Genomic DNA, 26727 nt, shown 5'->3' on the forward strand with positions numbered 1-26727 from the left:
GGGGATTTATGTTTACCAAGACATAAGTCATTGGAAGGACTAAATAGCTCAAGGGACTGGTACTGAGTTTGAAAGCTTTTCACCTCTTAGTATCAAACTCAAATCTAGCCCCAAGCTGTAGCTATTGAAGGTCATTATCATCCAGTGGCTGTTCAATACTGTGAAAACAGCCCAATTCTCACTGGACAGAGAGTCACATTTCAAAGACAGCAGCATTTCTGAGGTTCATTAGAACCCATAATTTTGGTTTCAGCATAGAGCACTTTATCAGCTGCTGAGCATCATGCCTTCCAGAGGCTGACAGATCAGACAGGGAAAGTTTGCAGTGCTGCCACCGTGATAGCCGTGCTGCATGCCACAGAGACTTTTATCACTATGTCTCAAATCTAGCAGGCTTTGAACTGTAACTGCACAAGTTAGAAAATATAGAATACATTTAAATATTTCACTGCTTGATCCTGGTTTTATTCAAAAGGCAGTGACAATTTTAAAACAGTGGCTCACTCACACAATCTCAAATAGCAAAAGACAAGCTTTTAAGGGTGAATTTCCACCAGCATTTGCAGTGAAGGCAAGTCTTAGACAGGAAATACACAAGCTTAGACTTCCTCTTGAAGTTGTCATTCTGGGGTCTAAACAATTTATTACTGGTGTGTCACATGTCATCATATGTGCAATGCTTACTTTAGTTCTTTCAATATTAGTTTTTATATTGTGTGTTTCTCAACACCAGTTGACTATTGCACTCTTAGTTTATGCTGCACAAAAAGTTCACATCAGAGTTCAGTTTTACGTAATTGTTTAAAGCACATATATGTCAGTAAGTCTCTGCAATTTGCTTTCAGGCAAAGTAAAAATCTGCTATTCCAGAAGAGATTTAACTTTGTAGCATGGAGTTTCCAGTGATACAGAAAACCATACATCATTATTTTGATGCTTTGTATAGAAGATTCTCTGGATAGAGCCATAGGAGTTTACAATACCCAGCCCATGGTGGCCCAGCCTGCTCTGCTGGAGTTTGACAAAGCACACCCAACACTATTCCCTTTGTCCCTGATGGCAGCCTGGTAATAGGTACTAGATCTACACAACCCAATAGAATTAAAAAGTATTAAGGCCTTCCACAGGGAAATGATTTAATTGTCGGTTGTTAATCAAGCTGACCATGTTTCACTAATCTTGAATTACTTGTAATCTGACAGTACATGCACACATGAGAAAGAACATTGCAGAAAGAAAGGATTTTATATATTAATTCTCAAATGTGACTAAGAGCTCTCTCATTTTATATGATGATTGAAACTCTATTTCAACTTAGCCAAAAAATAATGAGGTAAAATGATCTATTTCTATATGCAAATTAAATCTGATGGGACGTTAGACCATTCTGAAAAAGAAAATTCCAACAACTGAAGAAAGAAAGCTGATTTCTTAAAATTAAGTGGTATTTTCCCAATAAGCATGAGCTTCTTGAAGACAGAAACTTTTATTTGTGATACTATATGGATCTTGAAACACAATTAGGAAGAAGCATTTCTTTCAGATTCCTAACAAGCATAGATAACATCAAAATTGAGTCATTTCCTGATTGTTAGGCAGGTAGTTAATTGTGATGACAATTACTGTCTCTGTCATGAGACAATATTTAATTTTAATTTTAATTTAAATGTTGCCATCACCAACTAGAAGAATTAGTGAGAAAAGATATATAGATTTTCTGACATTTGTGTATAAATAAAGGTAGCTATTACTGCTAAACTATCCCCTCATAGATTAAACAGAAACTAAAACCAAATGAAGTTCTCAAGAATGCTTGTTGGAGAAGAGTTTTGTGAGCATTGTATCTCTTGGCATGATGTTTTACATATGCCTATTTAAAGTTCTTGCTGAAGCATTACTGCTATTTAAAATATTAAAATTCATTTTTAAAATCTGTAGTACATAATTCCTTCAAAGCCACAACTGATATTTTAAGGGTGATAGCTTATCTGAACAAATTAAACGTCCTGGAGACTAAAGCCTCAGGCCTTTGTTGGGTAAATCTAGAATTATTTGTTCAGTGTAAAGAAAGTACTTTATTTTGAAGGCAGAATTTGAGGATATTTGCATATGCCTTCATTAAAATCTTGAATTTGCTTTGGAGGTTTAAATACTCTTAACAAAAATCATAGGATCACAGAAGGGGCCAGATTGGAAGGGACCACAGGGGGTGAGCCTGGTCCCACCTCCCTGCTCAGGCAGGGCCATCCCAGTGCACAGGGCACAGGATTGTGTCCAGACCATTCCAGAATATCTCCAGTGAGGGAGGTTCCCCAGCCTATCTGGGCAGTCTGTTCCAATGCATGGTCACTCACTTATTAGGGAAATTCTTCCTCACATTAGTGTGGAACCTCCTGTGCAGCAGTTTCTGCCCATCCCCTCCTGTCCTATTGCCCAGCACCCCTGAGCACATCCTGGCTCCATCTTCTGACATCCTCCCTTCAGATTCTTAGAGGCACTGATAAGGCCCCCTCTTGAGGCTGAACAGGCCCAGCTCCCTCAGTCCATCCTCATAAGAGAGACACTTTTATCCTAATCATCTTTCTCACCCTCTGCTGGACCTGCTCCAGGAGTTCCATGTCTCTTGTGGAAATAGAATATAAATTACACTATATGTCAACAGTGAGTGAAAGGATTGCTGCAAGTGGAGATCAACTTATGAGTTTTTGAAAAGGGATGATACAAGGAACACTTCACACTCACAAATGGACTTCAGACTGTTATAGGCACTGAAGAATGAACATCTTGTTAAAGGGAGACTCAAATTTCTATGAATCTTCAAGAGTTCTGCTTCTGTTTTACAGATGTGCACTTACAGAAATGGTATGGTATCTGTTGTGTGTGCTTACTAGGGGCATACATCTAATGTTAGAAAACCTAAAAATGAAGTCATTAACAACTTTCTGAGTATGTCAGCTTCAGATGCTGTTGCACAAATTCTATTCTCCCTAAAAATGCTCTCATGCTCCCATAGGATGTGATGTAATGAACAATAGTGTTCATGCCCATGAAATCATGCAGCCCAATGGGAACCAGAGAACTCGTAAGCATCAGCAAGGTTTTGAATGACTGTAATTAAGTAACCTACTTCTCCTCTTGTGTTCCACCATGACAGCTGGGGTCAGCTGCAACACTTGAGTCCCTAAACTTAAATGTCAGGGGATGTTGACAGGAAATTCTTAGCAAAAGCCCTTCACCTCTGGAATTTACTTCTCTTATTATAGCTTTGATAGAGTCCAGGTCAGTTGACAATCAAGATGTAGAGCAAGACCTTTTCATTAACACTCCCCAAAAGAGTCACAAAGATGCCTTTTAATATTCTATTGTGACTAATTAGCTACTTAATCACTCTAAATTAAATAAGAAACTATATTATGAATTCCCATATTTTTAGACATGACATACATGGCTAGAAACATTTTTTCCTTTTTTTTTCAAATCCGTACAAAATCTCAGAGAGAATCTGTATATTAAGAAGTTGAATGGAAGGATGACTGAAAACACAACAGACACACAATGTTTACATCTGTAATGAGAAAAAGCAAAGAAAATGTACAGTAATGAGGGGTAATTTAGAGAATAATCAAAGTGATATTGTAATGACTACAACCAGCATATCATGCCTGAAGGGAAATATCCTGAAGGGATATCTTGCCTAAAGGGATATGGTCTATACCACAAAAGCTTGGAGCCATTGAAACCCCTAGAGAAAGATGATAATGGCCATACATAAAGTATAATTTATTTACAATTTGAGGAAGGCTTCCATCAAGTCCCTAATGACAGGCTCACTAGTTACATTAAAAGCTGTGCTGATTCTGATAAAGGCATGAAGTCAATAAAGTAGGCAAAAGGAACCTGCAGTACAAGGGGAAAATGGATGTTGCTTACTAGGCAAGAATAGAAATAGAAACTTGAATAGCAACATAGACTTAAAAAATACATATTAAAAGAACTCTCAATACATGAGCTCATGACAGCAGACAGATTGTAGTGACTACTAATAAGGAAGCATGATCTAATGTGAATCTAACAGCTCTATTATCTGAGAAATATTGAGAGACTATTACAGAGATTAATTTGTGTATCTTTTTTAGTATTTTGTTCTCAGTTAGTCTTTTCTTATGCTTTTAACTGTTTGTGGGAAAGGGAAATTGAAAGGTCTTTCAGGTGTAGAGGTCTTCCAGCTATTTTTTGCAGTGCCTCTGGATAAATGAGACATCTGTAGATAAATACATTGGTAAGGATAAAAGAAGGAGAAATTTTAAAATTACTGAAAAGGACAGTATACAATGTGAAATAAATACAAATAACAGGAAAGTGAAAAATAGCGTGTGAAAATAATTTTTATAATAAATTAGTCTTTTGACTTTCAGTAATATAAAACAGGAGATAATCCACTGGTGTAAAACTAATGAATAAAGAGGAAATCACCACTAAAATAATCCACTTTTGGAAAAGGTTGCTACAATAGCAAAAGAGAAAATTTGCCACCTGCTTTATGGAAATTTGCAGAGTTCAAATTATTTTGTGCTTAATTCTTGTCACATTTGTGGTGGTTTTAAATAGCTTGATTTTTGGTAACGGGGAAAAAGTCAGTCATAAAAGTAATTTTTTTCTGTAAATATTTGCAAGCTACCACCACTGCAGCTGCAGCCAATTCATCTGAACCTGTGCAATATTTAAGACCCAAGATCTAATTGCTGGATTGCTCTGCAGATCTTAGCCTAAAAAGGGGATCTCCTTGAGATAAAAAATGCTTTCTTTCACTCTTTGGTTTTATCAAAATTGCTATGGCTTGTGGAACTGAATAGTTTAATAAATTAATTAAATAGAAGAGAACCATCAAGGTTTTTATTCATGGTTTTGTTTTAATTTTTCACAGCTCAATACTTTTCATAACAATCAGCACAGAAAACTTCTTTACCTGCTCACTCTACAGGATATTTCCTGCAGAGCTCTGGAACTTAAACCTTACACCTTCTGCCTTATGTGACCATTAAATTTCAAGGCTGAAGCATCATTTTCACTGAGTCCATGAACTGATCTCTAATTCTTTTGTGGAAAATATGTGGTACATCCTTCAGGTCAGGAGGGTACCTGCAGACCAGAAATACCTAAACAGCACTAAGGATTGGAAGATCCTGTTAGGGAACCAATAAACTCTGTGGAGTTGGAAACAGTGCTTTTGAAGCTCTATCTTCCCCTTTGGGATGCATACAATTTTAAAGACCTGTGCTTGCTTTACAATCTAGAAAGGATTTAAGACTCTACATTCCTTATAGAGGTACAGGTCTCTTTATGAATATTTATATACTCCTAATGGTGATGCATATCTCCAAATAAGTCAGGCATTCCTCTCTGAACTTCCTATACCTCTGTGTTCCCACTCTGGGCTATCTGCTGTAGGTGACATAATGAGATTCTTAACAATTCTCACACATTCAATACAGAATTCAGAGACCTTACTTAAGGCTCTCAATACTGGTCTGAGAAGGAGGCACCTAAGGACTAATAAATAACTACAACACACAGCCTATACCTATCTATGATTTTTGTCTAGTCCCTCAGAAATATAAGCAGGACCTGAAAACCTAAGGTGTTCAAATAACTACATCTTGACCTTTTTTTTCTTGAGCAATCAGCAAACTTGAGGTAGAAAAATGTCAAAGGATGGACTAAAGAGCAGGAAATTTTGTGTGTAGCATGAGCTGTAGCAATCAGTCTTCATGAGGAAAGTAGCATTTTTCCAACAAGGTTTTAGTCACAAAACAAAAACAAGTGTTTCATTTTAGAATTATGAGCAACTTTGAAAGGAAAAGCAGAAGTATATGACAAAATGAAGTTTGTTCACAGGTAAAGGGACAAGCTGGAAAGACCCACCCTGATTCTAAAATTCAGAAAATGGAGAGCATGAAGGAGATTGGGGTTTCAGAGGAAAGAAATGTAAATGAAATATTGACTTCTCATGGTAGTAGAAAAAGACATTACCCAGTCTAGTTATCACATGTCTATGACTTCTTCACTTGTGAGTGCACTCTTTGGGAGCAGTAAGACAGCAGGAAACAAGGGAGATATTTATTTGAAGCTTTAAAAATTGGGAATAAGAAATACTGTAATCGTGAACATCCATCAGAGCATAATTGCAGTTTTCCATTTAGCGGCTAAGTATGACTTTCCAAGGACTGCTGGAAGTATCAACATTTCACAAGGACAGCTCTGATGATGAGTGATGGTCCTGGTGTCCTAGTCAGAAGCTTTAATATCTTTTTTTCTTGCCTTGCCTTCATCCCTTGCAATGCCATCCTGCCAGTTATAAAAGCTTGGTGTAATCCCCAGGGCTCATGAAGAAAGTGCATTAGGTGTAGGGAGGGTAAGGCAGACATTGGCTTTGGCAGTTTGTGTGAACTGATGAAAAGCAGCAGCTACCTCCTACAATGGAGCAAGAAAAATGTTCTCCCCCTTTGAATCACTAATCAGACAGTACCAGAGCAACTAATCTGAGACAGAATTTCACCATGTTTGTATACAGTCACATAACCATCATAGACCTCCAATAGAGAATAAATATTTTCCTTTTTTTCCTGGTTTTCCATCAATTCTGCACCTATCTCTACAAAGTCAATTATGGTTTAAAAACATGAGTCTAATAAAAATAAAATTGAATCTTCTATGAAACTGTACACAAAGTGAGAGGTAGTAAATTCAAGCATTTGGGATTCTGCCTTTGACACACTTCTGGAACTGAAATCTCATCAGGAAAGGAGAACACAATTAAAAGAGCTTTCTCTTGCATTGGCTCATTCACATTAAGTGCAACAAGTTGCAGACAGCAGGTGAATCTCAGCCTAGATTAGCAATACCATTTTTTCACAATGTGCAAGGAGAGTAAAGATCATGCAATTAAAACAATGGTACAAGCAAACACAATCCCTTAGCACTGAAAAAAAAACCCCAAAACCTCACCTAGTTTTAGACAGTAAAATAAAACTGCAAGTAATTAAACATCCAATTGAAAAATTTTCATCCTTCTAATAACACAGCTTCTTCTTACAGCACTACCATGAATTCCTTTTCTGGTCTCTTGAATATAAGCCATGATATATCTAAAAGCTAGTAAGATCTACAATGGAGTTTTTGCTAGATTTATTGCATTTTGCTGTCAAGTGGTCAAATCCACATAAGTATCTTCTACCAATATCTTTGTGTGCATTCCCTCTGACTGCATACCACAGCTAGTAAATATATGGTATATTTAAAGGTCCTCAGCAAGTCATTAAATAATTACTATAAATAAAACTCCTTTGAAGCAAAGTGAAATACAATAAAATCAAGACTTTTTTCAAAAATCCTTCTGATTAAGAGGATTTTGAGCCAACAGAAATAAGCCCATTCTGATGATGTTCATGAACTTGTACTGAAAATGTTATTTAGTTGCAAAATAAGATCTTCACTGAACTATGAAAACAGTCTGACAACCCATATTCAATTTAAAAAAATTATTCCTTCACCATCCCCATTTGCATCAAGTAAATTTCTTGAATGTGATCCTCAGTAACTTTTGTCATGCCATGAAGATGTCTCCCTTTATTTCCCCCCCTCAGAATACTTAGTCATAATGTTTCAGAGGCTGCTTTGCAAGGATCCTGTACATGTCAACACAGGATTCTTTCACATTTTGTGTGAGAAATACCAGTGCCATGCGACACAAATTATGGACCATGCAAGCAGACAGCAGTGGGTACCCTAAGGTCCTTCTCTAACTCGACAGCAAGTCTCAAAAATGTGGACAGCTTCCACATGTATTTTTCTTCACCACTGGCTGCAGGTGTGGAGACCCCATTGGCTAAAAAAATCCCAAGGAAAGACAAGAATCCTTAGTGTGTACCCTGTTGCTTGTTACTGGGCTTGAGTGGTTCACAAAGCCTAAAGAATTGTCTGCTTCTGACCTTAAGACAATCTTAAATCAATTCAGTCTGAAGGTATTCAGCTCTTGCTGAACAGTGACCCAGAGACTGATTCTAGCTTTCTGGAGATTAGCCAGACCAGCTTGTATTCACCAGTGGCTCTAGTGCTTTTCTTCTGCTGGCAATCTCAGCAGAAAATGTTCCAGCACATTTAACACATGCACTGTGTGTGTACAAACACTTCTGATGCTTTTAATGTTTTGAGAGTTCAAAATCATACCAACAATAGAGTATCAGCTATTCATTAGTAACCTTTATAGATGAGAATATATGCTTGAAAACAGAAAACAAGTCCATTACCTTTTAGAGGTTCCTTTCCTGCATGCCTCTTCCCACATGTTGTCCTTGCCCACTGATGCACAGCTCCCCAGAGGGTTACTGTGCAAGCACCCAGCATGGAGAGAACTCTGAAACACAGAAACTGCAGCGTGAATCATTTTGTCACTCCTTACATGTTAAGACCAGTTTGTGTTTTCCTCCATTGTACAACAGACCTAAACGTCTGTAATGCTTATCTGACACTGCAAAACTAGTAAGGGGATACAACAAAGAAAGATTTCTGGGATGTTTGCAGTATTTTAGCGTTGATGAATGCCCCAGTTTCCATGTTAAGGACTGCCCATGCTTCTTTGCAAATGATCAGCTCTATCTTCATCTAGGTAATTGCTAAAAGACTTCCAGTAGATTCTCCTACTCTGATGTCACCTGTTTCAGCCCCACACTAGCTTTTTAAAAAGGGTCCTTTTTTCTAATGACAAAGCAACCTGCAAAGCCCCAAGACTTATGAAGGAGAGGTTTTATTTACTGACCAGCTGATAGCAAGGCAGAAGCCTTGCTACAGTTTTGTCATGGCTCATACTGATGAGTCAGCTAACATGTGATTGCAATTACTGCAACTAGAGAACAAATGCAGTTTTGAGAAGTGTTGCATTGCCTCACTCCATTTAAATAATCTAAAATAAGAATTGAACATACCCATCTGCCCCTGTGTGGGCAGTCTGTGGGGCTAAACTGCGATAGAACAGGAGGGGAAGGAACAGGTTCATAAACTGATTTCACAAAGTAAACATGAAATTGAGTAACACAACAAAAACCCCAACACTGAAATTTAGACAGTCTAAAGAGAGACAACATTTGATGTGGATGAACTGTGCAGAGAAATGGAGGAGCACACGCATATAAGAGAGTCTAAGGAGACTCTTGAGCCATGGAAGCAGCGAAGTTCACTCTGGAGACGTAGTTACCATTTAATTTAGCCAAGTTATAGAGATGTGTACACAGATATGAAAGCTGCAGCAGCAGTGAAAGCACTTAAATACAATACTTAAAAACACTGGGATGTACCAAGTGGTATGGAAGTAGGAAACCAGTATTTACAACGGAGAGTTGATCAAAACCAAGAAGGCTGGAGACAGAAATGAGCACTATTTACGAGAAGTCTATGATCATATTCACCTCAGGAACCAAATGGCTGGTGTCAGCCTGTGCCATTCATCTTGAGGTGGCTATAATAACTGATAATGATGAATGTAATCCACACAGCACACAGCTTTGCTAGCTAGGTAAATCATATTTAGCATTCTCCATTTTTGAAGTATATGCCCTAAATATTAATTTACAACCTTCCATAGCTCTTATCTTTTAGACCAATATTTTTCATTGACTAATTTTTAGCCTTTGTATTTTCATATTATTCTTCTGGATACTTTTAAGCAGCATGGAGCTCACTGAAGCTTTTTAGTTGTTAAGCATTTCCTCTGCAATGAATTCATATATGCAGTAAACTAGAATTGGGCCTCAAAAAATATTTCCCAAAGAGCAATTTAACTACCTGAAATAAAAAATGGAGCCATCTCCTAAAAGGGGAAAACAAGACAAAACAAGAGGACTTAATTACAGATATATTTTCATTATTTTCATAATGTCTGAACCTACATTTTAGATGTCCACTACCAGTTCTCACAAAATACTCCACAAAACATAAACATCTTCCTATACACTCATACAACCACCAACAAATCCCTGATCTAGAGGCAGATGGACTTCACGGAATTTAGAGAACTTTCTTTTCTTGCTATCAGGTAGTTTTTAAAAAACATGTAAAGTGTAAGCAGTCACAATGCCCTGTGGAAAAGAAGTTTAACAGCTTAGATTTTCTTTGTGAATAGAAACAAGTTTTCTTTACCCATCACTTGATGCAATTTTAGTTTAAGGTTGGTATAGACAGTGGATAATTACTCATCTTTCTATTCTGGAACAACTTGATAAGCTTTTTTTACATTCTTCTCTCTGTGCATCTTTTAATTTCTCTCATTACAGATTGAAAACTCCCACTTTGTTAATTCTTAGTTCACATGGAAATGTCTCCATCCCTTACATCATCCATGTTGAGCATGATTCTTTTGTTTTCCCCCTAATTTCTACTTCATCCGGTTTTAAATTGAAAAAATTGATGCTGCAGCCAGTGCTAATGATGCAGGTAGAAGTGGGATTTGTACAGCTGTGTTATGATGTCTCAGTTTTTTTCTAATCTTTCCCGAGTAAATCTTAATACACTATTCTTTTGGACCATTTACTGAGAACCTTTTCCATTTAAACTTCAATAAACCCAGTGTCTTCATTCCAAATATTAAGATACCTTGTAATGAATATAATTGATATTCTTCCATGTTCTTCCTTAAGAAATATACTTAAAGAATAATCAAGCTATTATCTTCTATATCTAACCAAAAAGAAAATAACCAAATGACCCCTTTCCTTGATAAGAAATATGTTTTATCTTGATATTTAATCTGAACACAGTAATCACTTTGGTTTATTTTTTGGGAATTTGGCTTTGCTTACATAGACATTCCTATGTATAATACAGACAGCTGAATCTACCAAAGATGTCAACTTGGAATTTGCAAGAGTTTTTCTTTAAATAAACTTCTATATCGTTTATTCCTAAAAAAAACCAACGGTCACCTCAAAAAAAAAAAAAAAGAAGCACAAGGAGAATATCTCGTCATGTTTCTCTTTTTTTGTGCACTTTTCCTGAATTCATTACTTCTACTGTGGACTGTAGTTTTTACATCAGTATTTAAATGGACATCCCCTATGAGAATGATGCTACCTTGATTCTCTTGCTTATTTTGCACAGGTTCTGGAATTTTGTTCAAAGTTCGATAAGACATCTTTCTTAATCCTTTTTCCTTCTTCAAGACCCAGAGTTTCACCTATTTATTCTTACCAATTTGACAAGTATATCATGCCTAACTTCTCTGGAAAAAGCATTTCAGCAGTTCTTTTCACCAAATTCTGCCTCCTGAGATTTCACAGAAGCACTGAGTATACATTTCAGTTAGGCCACTAGAATTTTTAAGAACACCAGCTCTTTTAATCACATTACATCTAGACAGCATCTGAAAGCTTAAAGTGTTTGATCACCAGGTCTTTGGACACTTTAGCTCTTGCTGAAGGCATAGATCACAGTTTGGACCAAGCATCTCTGAGCCCAAGTTGCATTTGGAATGGCTGCACAGCAGGAACGGCTGGAAAGGGAACGTTTGCAAGACTGGGAGCTGACCCTGTTACTGCCAGTACACTCATCATAGACAGAGCAGTTACAGCAGGACATTACTGGTGATTAAATGAATTCCTAAAGCAATGACTATACATCAGTGTCATAGCTAAACCCAGTTGGTATGGCTATGCAATAAGACAAAATAACACAGTTCCTTAATCTTGTGTCCAATAACAGTATGATTCAGTGTAAGATAATGTTTCAAATAGTGTGTCCTACTCTTTTTGGACATTAATCTTGACAGAAAAATCTTTAGCTTTGTATGGATTAGTCAATGCAAATTCATTAACTACTTGTCATGCTCCTAATACAATCTGCCCTGACCCCAAGACTTGACAGTGTAGTGTTAATCAAATCTACAGAAGTTCCCATACAGACAAAACAATCTGGTTCAGGTTAGACAGATTATTTTTCCCTGAAAAAAAGGGGGAAGAAAAAGGTTTGAATAATGTATGTGAGAAAAATATTTTAAAATATAACTCCACTTTATATTTTTTCAAATCCTATATTAATACCTTTATTCACAATTTTCTGTATTGAAAAAGTTTTAATTTGGTTATTTTTAAGTTGCATCTAGAAAACAGCCACTTCTTTAAGGTAGCAAATCTAACTTACAAAAAAAATGAAAACTTATTTTAGTTTCAATGAATATAGCTTTTTACAAAAAAAAAATTTGAAGGAAATTGATATAAATTCACCCTACATGCTAGGTGACTTGCAAATAGCAGAAGAATTTCAGCAAATACCTACCAAACTATTTTAGTTTTAACTACCTGGTTATCGTTTGCCCTTTGATGCATCTGGCTGCTATAGAATTCACCTTTCTCTTTGGATTTTCATCTGTTTATTTACTTCGCTGTTTTTATTCCTTTTACAAAAATCTTTAATTACCTCTTTTTGCACATAGGGCTGTTTATGGATTTATCTTCATAACCAAAGGCCACATTTCTTAAGTAATTTCATTAGTTTCTGACTTATTTAGGAGGGTTCCCCCCCTCTTCCCCTTTTATGCTAGCTTCTTAATACCTTTTTTTTAATATTCTGCTCGTTCTATTTGCTATCTTAAGACAGTTTCCTCTGACTGTAATTCATCCAGAGATTTGCCTAGAAGGGATTAAAAGCATAAATCTCAACCTTGTTATCGCCTAATTTCATGGTTTGTTTTACCTTCAAAAAGAAATGTCTTTAAGCCCATGAAAGCATGGAATCTATGCAATTTCTTGCATAGTCATTAGATCTGCACCTAATCACATGCATGGTTTTGAAGGTTCTCTACCAGATTTTCTTTACTGCAGAGAGATAACTCTGACACGGAGGTGAAGCCATAGCTAACGTGTAGGCATTTGGGGATTTCTCTCCTGAACCTTTCAAAGATGTGTGTAACACACACCCAGATGATGGGGATGGGACTGCTGCTGGATGTTGAAGGCATAGAGCATGCTTCACATTTAGATTAGCCAGATGCTAAGAAATGAAAGGCAAGTGTCAGATAAGACTATCAAATTGCTATATATAACTTTTAGCACCTTAATACACTGCAGCATCGTGCTTAGAAGTAATAAAGTCACACAAGTTTTTTCTGAAACTTTTCAGTTATCCAGGACTGCTTTGTGCTCAGTCACTTGGGATCTTTTGAAAAACTTTCCCAGAATAATTTAGGAGAAGGCTTTAATAACCAAAAGCAAATAAATTAAAGCATAATAATCTTTTTAAACTAAACTGAAGCAAGAAGACACCATTGTCCCAGTTATTTAACCAAGCAGCTTGCTTAATTGCTGAGTTGAGAATGGCTAACAATTCCCCTTGTCTTTTACCCAGACCCCCCACTCTGAACTCTCATAAAGAAAATATCAGGGCAGGGAATTTGCTCTCTCCTGTCACCCCTTTGAGTATGTGGCAGCAATTTGTGTAGCATTCTCAATCACAGACAGGGGACTCAGTCTTGCATATCGAGAAAAGGTCTCGGTCTCTATGCACAGAGATCAGCAAACTGTTACTAATAAAACCCAGAGTGCGTTTAACTTTTAAGGAATTAGTTTGCTTCTCAAGAAAATGATTTTGCATGTCTGGTGTTTCCTTTGCTTTGTTATTAACTCAGACATATCTGACACCTACCTTTTCATTTCTTTTTTCCTGCTGTGATATCACTGACTGGAACAGGGTATTCCTTACTAGAGTAAGTACGATCAAAGGGGATGAAATCATCACGATGTAGATACTAAAGTAAACCAGAACCACGGAACTTCTGCTTTGCAAAACCAATCACTGAAAGGGCTTAAAACTTATTTTATTACATTAATTAAAAGGAGGAAACTTTAAAAACACATTATTCTCTCAACATCCATCATGAAACAAACATCATGCTCCTACTCTACTTCCTCGAAGGAAAAAAATGTTGTGGTCCAAAATAATTTCTAAATAATTTTACAATAAGTGGTTTTGATATCAAAATAGGTATAAACACTGTAGACTTTTGTAGGTTTAATTTTGTGGAGGAAAATAAAATGCATCTCTTTCTCACTCTCTCTAATGTCTATATATGCACTTTTTAAATTATTTTTAATATTTATTATAATAAATGTAAAAAAGATTAAATTGCTAGCAAGCAATAGGCATTCTGATATTTTCTATGAGAAAGTATTAATTCAGTAGAGACAGTATTAATATATACAAATAAAATATCAACATTTCAAACAGCTGAATTTAAAATGCTTCCATTTGTTTTCTGTTGCATTCTGTGTTCTTGTATCAGTCACCAGCTCTGAAACCAAGTATCTTAAGTCTTTTTCTTCTTATTTTAGGAAATCATCTTTACCCCATTTGAAACATATAATTTTGGTTAAAAATAAAACAAAACAAATCGGAACTTCAATATAAATACCAGTGTTTTGAAACCCAATGACTCTGCAATGTCACTGTTAAACAGTCATCCATCCCCATAGAAAAAATATAATCAAAACATCCTTTTCTACAAGGAATTTGAAGATAAGGTGGGAAAAGTGGTTGTGGAGTGGAAAATTATTAAAGAAAAATAGAGCCATTTAAAAACAGTAAAGCATTTCATATTGCACCAATCAAACTGATTGCTTCAGAAGAGCAGGTACCTCACAGGGGTCCAGCATTTACCTTCTCCCTGAGGGCACTTGTACTACTTTTTGGTATGGCCTATATCTGCTGCAATTTAAAAGCTATATACTATCTTAGAAACGATTCTGTTCCTGGAGAAAAGTTTTAATAGAGAAACTGTATCCAATTCTAGTTATATATGTTTATGCAAGATCCATAGTGTGCAGATGAAGAAATTGTCACCAGAATGTCACAAAGTAGGATGGATCTCCAGCCATGCAATCATGAAATTTGCCAAATTAGGAGAAAAAAGGATTTAATTACTCATGAGAGTTACCCTTCTCCTATATCGAGAACAATTGCCACAGAAGAGTTGTCCCTTAAGGCTTTCACCCTGGAGATTTCACAGTGCTCTTCTTATTAATCTGTCTTGCCATATATTCTTAAGGAAGTTTTCTCTGACTGAAAAAATTCCTTTTGGACTTACTAGTGTCTGAAGTCTCCTTTGCAACTGTGACAGCACTGGAGGAAACCTTCAGTCTTAAACATCTCAGAAAAAAAATAAAGAAAGGTCATAGAAATGATTATGTGCATGCTTTGTTCAAAAACTGAATATGACCCCTTCATGAGTAGCACTTTGGTTCTGACACGTTGGGCATTAGGAAAAGGAACAGAATTTAGTCCAGCTCAGATACTGGACTGTTAAATTTAAAAAAGTTGTCAAATGCATGGATAATTTATTGCTGCATGGTGAGGAGACCCATATGTAGGTAAACTAAAGCTGGGAACATATATGCTAGTGGTGGGGTTATTTAATGGTTAATAAGGGATGTCTGATTAAAAATTAACAGAGAAAAGAGTTTCTACAATTATTAACTAGATAATGAATGCAAGGCAAAAAATAATTCAACTAGTGAAAAATTTCCAAGGGAATTAGCTAATAATTAACCCAGAAAAGAAATTAATTTGTGTAGGTTACCTGAGAAGTCGCTAATGTGTAAATCTGGTTATGGGTGGTTAACATGCATTGAATTGAAAAACTGATCAATGAATGAAAAAGTTAATGATTGATGGGGATATACCAATTAACCCAGGTTAATAATTAAGGAGTCATTCATTAGTTAAACCTGATAAAGCTTGGTGAAGAACTGCAGCTTCTTAACTGAACAAGTATACATTTTATTTCAATGTTATCATAGCTTGAATGACTCTTGGATTTATATTATTTCTGCCAATTTTAAGCAAACATTTTAGGTTTTGGAGTGCTGAGACACATAAAGACTTTATTTGTTTATACACATCACAGCTCATTGTTCACTCTTGGGAATGTGTATTTGATAAACGAAAACAAAATTATTTTGAAATACATGTTGCTATTTTCCCCAACCAAATTAGAAACATCCTGCCCTTATGTTCAACAAACACAGTGGGGTGTTCATATTTAAAGATTTCCACTTGCATATGTGCAACTTGTCAGGTAGTTTATGAATATTTACATATTAATTGGCCTGACATCTGTCATAATTGCATATTAATTATTTTTGTTTTAATCAGATAATTGATTTATTATACTGCTGTCTGCAATTCTAGGGGAATGTCCCTGAGGGACAACGCATGCATACACACAGATTTGGTCTTCTGCCTACAGCATTCCTCTGCTGAAGATCTGAAAAAGTTTTGCTGTTCTTTTTTTTGTAGTAGAAAAGATGCATTTTAGAATTTGATTCAGTTCTTGTCAAGAATTAGCTAAAAGACATCCATTGACTTCAGTGAGCTTCAACTCAGGCCTGCAGTCAGTGTAACAAAGCATTTCTGAAAAAGCAGAATGACAAAAATCAATGGGCTTTTTGATTTTGGATCAATGGAGAATTGCAATTTCAGTATATAAATTATCCAGGAAGAGGAGGTTAAGTTACAGATGTGGGAGAGTCACAGACTGCATCAGAAAGGGGACCTGATTCTGCATATGAACAGAAATAATGTTCAGATTCTTAATTCACTTAAAATCAACACTTAAAAGGAATAAACAAATATATGAGCTTCACTAAACCATATGTGTGCTTTCTGATGAGACAAAAATGTGTTGTGCATGTCAACAAAAGAGGTCAAGCACATCTATCACTGTAGTGTAGCAACGGGCTATGGAAATATATCCAGGAAAACTCCTGAACTAGGCAAGGAAATGCTAGAGCCCACTTAAACCCAACCAGGTCAGGAAAATCTGAGAGCCTGTTGGAGCAGAGCTTGAAGTGTAGATTGCTGTGAGAGCAGTGACATGCTGACCACTTGACAGAAGCATAAAGATTTTCAAAGCAAGTTTCTCCCACCCAAATCTGACTGATTTCAGACAAATAAGAAAGTCTGAATTTTCAGCACTTTCCCACCCCTGAAGGAGTGAGAAGAAATAAGTTTTTGGATTACCGGCACAAGAAAACCAGTCCACTGCTCCCATAAAAAGCCTGATCATGATATTCACATGACATGAGTCAGCCTGGAGCACCCATTTCAGTAGGGTATCCCCTTTGTGCTGATTGGGAGAGGAGGAGGAGAAGGAAACAACTCCAGGGGTGATCCCACACTAAAGCTGTAACTGGGCATGGCAGAGGAGATTGGAGATGGAAAGCAAATTGCTTCAAAGGGGCCATTTTCAAGTTCAAAGCAATGAGCATTCAACAATTTGCCAGTTATGGCTCATCTGATGCCTAAATCTCCCCACACTTCCCCCCCAAAATGTTCATTTTATCCAACATCACCCTTATAAACATAAAGCTAACTGAAGTTTCAACCATTTGAAATCCAGATGCACAAGTAACTGCTTATCTGCACCTCTGCCACAATATGAAAGGCAGGAATGAGAAAAGCCTCGGCAATATTCTGTCATTACCACATGGCAATTAGACTACTATATATATATTTCACTTGACATTTCATTGATATAGCCACTTCCAGTAAGTTGTACTACATCTTTGAACTGGCCTATCCTAACAGAGTCTAGCATGGATTTGGATTGGTACCAATATCACTTCAAACCCTGCCAGGTCCCTCAGCCATTCCATTTGTAACTTTCACATCATTTCTCATTCACAGTTTAGATCTTGAGCAGAAAGGAACTGCATGGCAGCCTGCCAAAAGAAGTGTTTATTGTTTATAAATTATGAACAACGTGTGTATTTCTGCAATTGGCAGTTTCTATCTTAACCAAAGCAAGCTTTATTTATAGAAAATTAGAACATCTTGTTTTGTCTTGTGTTATGGCAGATTTTCTTAGATGAAACAAAACACGTGTATGAGCCACATTAAAAACTAGGGCTTAGTTTGTCCAGACCCAAAGGGTACATTCTAGGTCTTGCATTATTAAAAGTCATTACCACTAATTAGGATACAGAAGTAATATTTTATATATATCTAGTGGGAACCTGGTTACTTTTCATGACATCTGCATTTTTTCTAAATAAGCCTTAATGTTTGCAACATTAAGGCTTTATTGAAAATCTACAAATGGAAAATGGCAAATCAGATATTAAATCTGAATGCTGAAAATAATACTGAAAAAAAAATTAAAATGTTTCTGCTGCACCTTATGGAAAACCATCAAATTTATTGTGTCTAAAAGTGATCAGAAATCAAAACAAAAAATAGGCTCACTAATTTCCTGGTTTTCTTTTTAAAATCTTGTCTATTGTTCTGTTCCTTATAAAGAGACTCTGAAGGATCACAAGAGCGCTGTATGAAAATACCTGCAGTAGTTATAGAAATATTGAGTAGCTCTCAAGTATTCATTTCCAAATAAAAGCTTGAAAGAGTGATTTCAGTTCCTGAGAGCAGAGTCTAGCAATATTTGAAAATAATGAGAAACAATTACTTGCTGCATTGATAAATATCTTGGGAATATTGCCACAAAGTATTGTGACGTTTTTAAGAATGGGAACAATATGGTTTCTTTTCAAAGCTAACTTATATCTAAAGTGTATCTTGACCACATAATACAATTCTAAAGCAATCACCTACACAAAGAAAGCTGGAATGGAAGTGGGAAACAAATGGAATAGAAGAAAAGGAAGAGGAGAATAAAAGGAAAAGACAGAGAGAGAGAACAAAAGAGTATCTCAAGCCACTCTAACCCTGTCTTTCTGCAAGTTGTGGAAGACAGATGATCAGGAGAGAAATGGAAGAAAGAAGGACTGGTTTGGAAGCTTGTATAATACAGCATGAAACAGCCAGGAGTAGGAGTCCTCACAGAGGTTTGTGAGGAGGCTGCTGAGACAGGCAGGAGTGCTCCCTTCCTGCTGTCAGGAGGACAGCCCCACACTGCTGCACCTCATGGCACTGCCCTCATTGCACTGCTGCTCTTCAGACTGACTGGGTACACAAAGCAGATTTGGCTGCCTTTTGGTTTTTTTGGGTATTTTTGGTCTGGCATCAAGGAGACTATGAGGGCAATGGTGAGTGTGGGAATCACCCACATGATAGTAGAGGGCAACCCATGATTACAAGGAAAATTCCTCCCCCAGTTTCAGAGATGAAAGTGACCCAGACTGGGAGTTGACTGTGTTGCCAGCCCAGCCAAAATACAGTTCTGGGGCAAGGAGAGCACCAACAAGCTGTGCACAGACCCTTCTGCAAAAGGGTCCTGGAGCTATGGCTTGGCACGCTCCCACACATCCCAGAGAAAGGCTGGGTCCACTCTGGCCCTGCAGATGGGGCAGGGCAGGAATGGAGGGGAAGGGAGAATGGTGGAGCATGAAACCCACCTTGCACTAGCTGCAAAACAGCTGCCAAAAAATGAGGTAATTAGGAGTTAACAGAATGAGGGAGAAGATGGAAAAGCAAGATATGCAGGGACATGACCAACGTGCCACAACATGTTTTGTACCTGTATTATGTTTTGTTCTCATATAGGAAAGTATGTCACAGCCCATCCCTTGTATTAGATAAATAAATCTGGGAATAATACCTTCTCTCTCTTCTCTACTAGCCTGACAGGTTTCATTTTAACACTATTTTCACCTCCACCTTTCTGGAAGGTGAACTCAGAAGGTAGCTGTGCCAGAACCTCCTGCCCATGATCAAACCAAGAGATAGATATATGCAAGTAAGAGAAATTAAGTGTGACTTATATCAAGTGTCACTTTTACAACTATATCAGCATAACACAAGTCTGATTTTGTGCATGTATGGCTGGAAATCCTGCATACACTCTTTTGTCCTTCTAATCTTCTAATCAAGTTTTAAGGAACTTGAACACCAAAAGTTTTAACATCTTTTAGTTTCTATGTGTATCAGCTGTGCACACTGAGAGATTTGTTTGTTACTGAGCACACCTGGAGAACAAGAGAGCACACAGCACTGAGACTAGCATGACTAAAAATGTATCTAATTTAAAGTTAAAAAAAAGCCAGCTATAGCATAGCCTTCCTACATGCCTCAGAATATTTAAATATCCCTGCTCAGGGTTTCTAAGTGGCAGCTGTTTTAATTCAGACAGCATATTTATAGCTCTTATATCTCTGTCTCCCTGTGTCACATTCTCCACCAGAGAGGCAGCTATGAACATATCTCCACTTTGGTCTTTATTTGGCCCCATTTGATTCATTCGATCTCTCAGTAGCCAGTAATTATAGCTATATATATAACCTTTAGCTTCCCAGTGATATGTATGGTTACACCTCTCCTCTCTTCTGTAAAATCCTTTAGCTGAGTGTTCTGAATTCATTCCTCTTTCGGGGATAATGCATGTCTCAGTGTTTCTGCAAGGGTACAGATCAGGGGCTATGGTGCTAATTTAGCATCAGCATCACTACTGGAGAAACAGTTATACTCTGTATTGACTAATTTTTCTCCTGTGACTGTATTGAACCTGCTCCTCAACCTTTTCTTCACAGAATGCCATCACCATCTGAGTAATACATCATGAGTGCAGTTCACTCTGATGATGTATTACACTAACATATCATTAGTGCAACAGCAGAGCAAGGCGCTTTGATGATGTATTAATGCAATACATCATCGGAATGAGTCACTCCCATGATGTATAACTCAAAAGATGGTACTACCCAGGGAAACATGGACATCCAATAAATCAGGGACAACATTAAAGAATAAAATCTAGGACATCTTCTAGGGAAAAACAAAGCTTCAGGAACCTTTGAATGAATATGGCATGAGGTTTTCCTTAAAACAAAAACAAACAAAAATAGAAAGAGAGAGAATACAAATTTTCACATTAATTTTATCAGAAATGTAGGTTTCTGTAAAACACAGTTACCATGATATTTAAATTTGAATTCTCTTCTGCAATGACACATGATATATGCAGGGCATTTTAAGTTAGAAAAAGATTATGTGATACAATTGGTAATATACTCACTTGAGACTTTTCATATCCTACCTGGAAGCATAGAAAAAGCGAAGCAAATGCAAAAAAAAAAAAAAAAATCCAAGTCTCTTCCCTGCAACAAAAAGGTTGAAACTTTTTTAAACTCCTAAAAGTAGCAATTAAAATTTCATGTTAAGATTTACTACATACTTTACATAAATCTAACAAATCAGTCTATTGTCAGTAGTGCAAGCAGAAATGGCAAACTTTAAATAAGTATAGCACTGAGGATTAAAAGGCACTTAGCCATAAATACTTATATAAATATGTTAGTTCTGTAGATAGAGTTAGTAGGGGAAAAAACCCAAAACCACATATCCATGGATTTACACAACTGATATCAACATACGAAATGTCAAATCCTAAATACAGCGACAGCTCATGAGAAAGCTACTAAATGCAATTCTGAGTTAGTTGCAAAATTTATAAGGAAGTTTAATTAGCAAATGTAAAAGATAAATTTCAATTTCAACATTCTGAACAAACCTAATATGAAACAACAGTGCCTCACTGGTCAGAGAAAATTCATATTTTGGGAAACAAAAAAGACAGAGGTTTTTTTCTCACTCATCCTGCAGGTTTTACCGCAGGGCCAGAAAATAATCACCGTATGAAATATCAGATAGCACTCTGCTTAAACAGTGAAAGACTTCTCTGATGTTACATGTTTATTTTTGGGTTTCTTATTCAAACAAACACCCTTCTTTTGCTCACACATGCTTGCACATGCAGACACCCTGCCCACCACATACCTTAACGTGCTTAAAAGGGGGTAACTTCCGAGCAAGCCTTTCATACCCTGAGAGCTATTGTTCAGCAACAGCTCTGCAAATCCCCCTGCCATGAGAACAGATAGATTTTTGTTGATGTTGTTTTGTTTTGTTTTAAATTGGCCTCAGCTGCATTTGATTGCTCCAAGCTTGTGGAGATTTTCCAGCTGAGGCCCTGAAATCCCCATTAGGATTTAACTCCTCAGTCTCACTTTCCCCAGCTCCCCAAATCCCAGCTCTGCTGATACAAATAATGAATGTACTCATATGTGTGTGTAGGAAGGACAGAGGGAAAATCTCAGTGTTTAAGAGGTAACCCTGAGCCTTTGTGTTCAGAGTGAAGCCCGGTGCTCCCTGCAGGCAGTGTTTGCAGGGCTTGCTGAGCCCTCTCCGTGGCCCAAGCACAGTCCCAGCAGACCTTGCTGGCTGTCATCACTCTGAGCAAAACTGGCATTTCAAGTCATCTCAGTCACTTTATGAAAGAAATCACTTTTCTTGAAGCATTTCAAATAAGTGCAGTCTGTGGAAGGAAAATATATTTAAAACATATTGGAAAGAGCCCAGAAGATGGAACAGAACTGGTAAATACTGATGAGAGAGGAAATGGGGCTGCTCTGCAGAGGTTTGTCTCCAAACATCAGCTTCCTTCAACCTACACTGGAGGATCACTGGCCCCATCATACCAGCCCCACTCACAGAACCAAAGCTGGAGGTACTCTGGGGCTGGAGAGCTTCCCCACGTGGCCCTGGCCAGCTGGCATCCACCGCAGAGGCAGAGTCACAGAAAGAGCAGATCCTCCCTGCCAGGCCCCTCTCTGGCTGGTGATAGCCATGTGAGCAAATGTCACAGGCTGCGAGCTGCAGCTCGGCTGTTCGGGTTCAAAGGCAGAGCTGCTGATTGAGAGCTGCAGGCCAGGCTGGTGCTAGCCATGGCACGGGGGGTGCTGGGCTTACACAGGAGCCAATTCCATCAATAAAACACAGCTGCCCTGGGGGGCATAAAAAGTATACAGGGCTCTTAATTGCCTCAGCAGTAGCAAAGAGAGAAAGAAGCTTTTTTTTGCTTTTAACAAAAAGTCCTTCCTGTACTGTTTCAACTAAACCAATCCTGCCTATATTCCTAGGGAGTTGCAAGCCTTACAGGCATTTAAAAGCCTCCCTAAAACTCACCAATTTTCCAAGTGCCTTTGCTGGCTAACAGCCATAGTTCTCCCTTTCCTTCTGTGTCCTTGTGTCTTCATGACACCATATGAAGTAAAAATAAACACATTATGTGCAAAAATTCAAATAAGTGTGGAAGAACCCTGCTAATGTCTCTGTGTTTTAAGCAGTGGGGCCAGGCCATGATTCACCATGTAACAAAGGGTGTTGAGGCAGTTGTGTCAAAAGAGAAAAAACAAGCAGAAATGCTCCCTATCACCATAACCTTACACTAATATTTAACCTCTTTTAATATGCATGAAAGTCAAACATAGAGGAAAAAAAAATAGGCTAACCTAAAAAGACAGTATCAACGAGGAAGTAATATCAAGGAGTAAGCCTCCTCAAGTCCCACTTCTTTTGTAGATGTTGCTTTTTTAAGGACATGGTTCTGTTAATTTTGAGCAGAAAAAGAGCCTTTATTATTTGCCTTAATTCTTAATTGAAACCATCCTACATGACAACACTGACAGTAGTCAAGAAATATAGATGAAAATCTTAATACCAAAGTCCTTGTCAAATTCAAGCACTAATAAATTAGGAGCATTAATTACATCATGTGTGAGTCAAGACCTAGTTATTTCTGCTAAAGAGGACTTGATTAATGAGACTGTGGTTTTACATTTATATAACAGAAACATCTCTACTCCCTCAATCTGCAGGGCATGGGCTCTCAAAATGAACATATTTTAAATAATTACTCACACTGAAATATCCTCATGACACAGGTCTGAAAATTGCTCAGTCCTTTCCATCTTACTTTTAGGAAAGAACAACATTTTAACTGCTCTCTCCCATTTTGTATGTAAGCAGTGAACCTGAAATCATGTCAAAGGACAACTTTAAATGTAGAGTGAGGAAAACAGTCCATAAGCTCAATCCTAATAATTTGATTCCTACACCACACTAGCAGCTTTCTTAAACACTTTGCTCTTGGTTTGCTGTTCTCTGAGTGGTCTTTTTATATTTTATTTATTTTTTCTTCTAATTAAAACTATTATAATTTAATGTTAAGAGGTTGCCATTTTACTGAGACTTTTTCCCAAATACTCTTCTGAAATCTGGAAAATAACATCTTCAGAGTAAAATGTAACGCTCCCTCTTATTCAGCAGAGTTTCATTTCCAACTAAGCACACTATATAGATCTAGAGTCTGTAGGTAGAGCAAGTTTACTTGGCTTTCATGGAGAGAATCCTGAATTTATATGTAATTTCAAACCATTCTGCAAAAGAATCCCTCTGAAAAATTTTTATTAGGGCATTCAATCTGGGGTGTTAAAGACTGAGTCATTCAAGGATTTTAGTTCAGAACCATCATTGTCAGTATGAAAGAGTCTTTATATCAATCAGAAATAGCCTCAAAGTCAGATTCTTGGGCACTTTTACTTCAAAGTTCAAAATAAATTATTTATTTATTTCATCCAAACAGAAAATACTAGGCACTTTACCCAAAGATGGCCTTAATCCTCAGACAGTTATAGATGCGATGGCAAGTGTTTACACTTCTCATGCTATTTGTCACACAGAATCCTAGTAATGTTTTTCATGCATCATGGTATCCCTTGGGATGACTCCCCACCTACACTGAACCATATAATATCTCTGGTTATGGTAAGTGTGCTTTGAAAAACTGGGTTCAATAACAAAAAGGAAACTTGCAGGTAAGAAGAGTAAAAAGGATCTCCTAATTCCACTTCCCATGAGTTTCATTACAAGGGAACTGTGGTGATTTCACATAAAAAATTCTGCACAAATGGACAAGGACACACTTGATTCAGTTCTGATTATGCCAACCATTAAATACACTGAAGGGGTTCTGTGGGAACCACAACATACATCAACATGTTCAAGAAGCTTCCCACTTTCATAGCAATAGGTAGACAGTAAGTTTCTGAGAGTGGGTGTTTGTGAGTAAGCTACAGGCAACAGCAATATGCACATCTAACCCTGCTAAACTTTTGTAATGCCATCTTAAACTCAGCTGTAATAAATAAAAACCTCTCTCTATTTTTTCCTAGCAGTTTTACAAGATGGAAGTGCAAGTACTAATAAAATATATGGTTTAATTAACTAAACTTATGCTGCAGTGTACATTAGAAGTGGATGATTTACAGAGTGTTATCCTCTTCAGGACAGAATAATGCAAACAGCATAATTAAAAGTTGATGAGAAGTGTATTTATTGAGTACACAGGAAGAATAGACACTCAGATTTATGATACACAAAGTGTACCTTTCATTTGCAATATTAACATTTTAAAGTCCAAAGCATCAGCATAATGCATCCAAAGTGTTCTATGCAGCATCCATATAATTCAACCCTGTTAAACCTCACACTGCTGATGGTAAATTATGTGACCCGAACATATACAAGTGTAACATGATATATTGTGATATCATGATTATGTTCATTGAGATGTCTGTGGAAGCAATATATCACATTTGCCTGTCTGTAAGTACATGTGAAATAGTTGAAGGGCCATTCATTTATTTGTGACATGAATTTCAGAGCCATCAGTCATAGACCCATCAATGTAAAAGAAGTCACTGTTTAATTTTAATGAAAGTGCTTTTAGAAAATTCCAGCTAGTATTCATGCAGATCAGGGCCTGTTGAGCCTTGGGTATTTGATATATTATTGTGAGAGTTCAGAGAGTGCATAACCATCCTAGAAGATAAAACGCATATTAATACCCTGGGAATTTTCAAACCTGTAAGCTAGGTAGACACAACCTCACAAGACAATTACTTAATCCAATTCAACATCCTGGTATTTGGAAAAATCAATTTTTTGAGGTGTAGAGGCAGATACTATGAACAACACCTATTATCCAGACATTAACACTACTGAATTTTTTAGAGACACAGACACACATACCGTGTACCAAGTAAAGCTTTTTGTCAATCTCTAAACTATCAGGTAAATAGACTTCCAACCAGCTGTAATATGTCTCACTTATGAAATGAAGTTGTCTTCCTTGTAAGTATATTGTAGTTTGAACAGTTTGATGCACAAAGAACCTTATAATGGGGGTTTGAGGATCCACATCAGAAAAATAATTGTGGCTATAGCAATAAAACCAAATTTGGAGAGAGATGGCAATTTGAGGGAAAAAGAAAAATAAGCCTCTTTATATAGCACCATCTCAACATACACATTCTTTTCAGAAAACAATTTTTTGGAAAGGTGAAACTAGATGAAAAACATCTGCTGGTCCCTTATAATTAGGAGTTTAATTCTTTCTGAGAACTTCCCTTAGCTCCTCTCCCAATTTAAAATGTACTTACAGCAAAATGTTTGAGGTCGTTCTATGAAGTCAGCAGAAGTGGCAAATAGGTCTGCTAACAGAGAAGAAAATAGTTATTTAGCAGGTTTTCCATACATAACATGATGATTATGAGAAGACAAAAGTTACTGTGCCCTCAAATTAGAAATTTCTTATTATCCACATGTAAACACGTGGAAGCAAATTCACTAAAGAAATGGATGGTTAGATTTAAAGCACCAGGATTTGCTTCTCCCAGTACCAATGCTCAGCTGTGAACCTGGGCTCCCAGCCGTGTGAAGAGTGGAGTACCTATGTTTGGATAGATCCACTGCCACTACCAACTACTTCTGTGGTGTCATATGTGTGCACACAATCTTCCCCACATGGGCTCTGCCCTCTGACCCCACCCCTGCCAGTTAAATAGTATTTTAAAGCTTTTAATAGAGGTGGCTGAGAAATCACCATGCCCCAAGCTC

This window comes from Haemorhous mexicanus, chromosome 7, assembly GCF_027477595.1.
Source record: "Haemorhous mexicanus isolate bHaeMex1 chromosome 7, bHaeMex1.pri, whole genome shotgun sequence".
In the NCBI taxonomy this organism is placed as follows: domain Eukaryota; kingdom Metazoa; phylum Chordata; class Aves; order Passeriformes; family Fringillidae; genus Haemorhous; species Haemorhous mexicanus.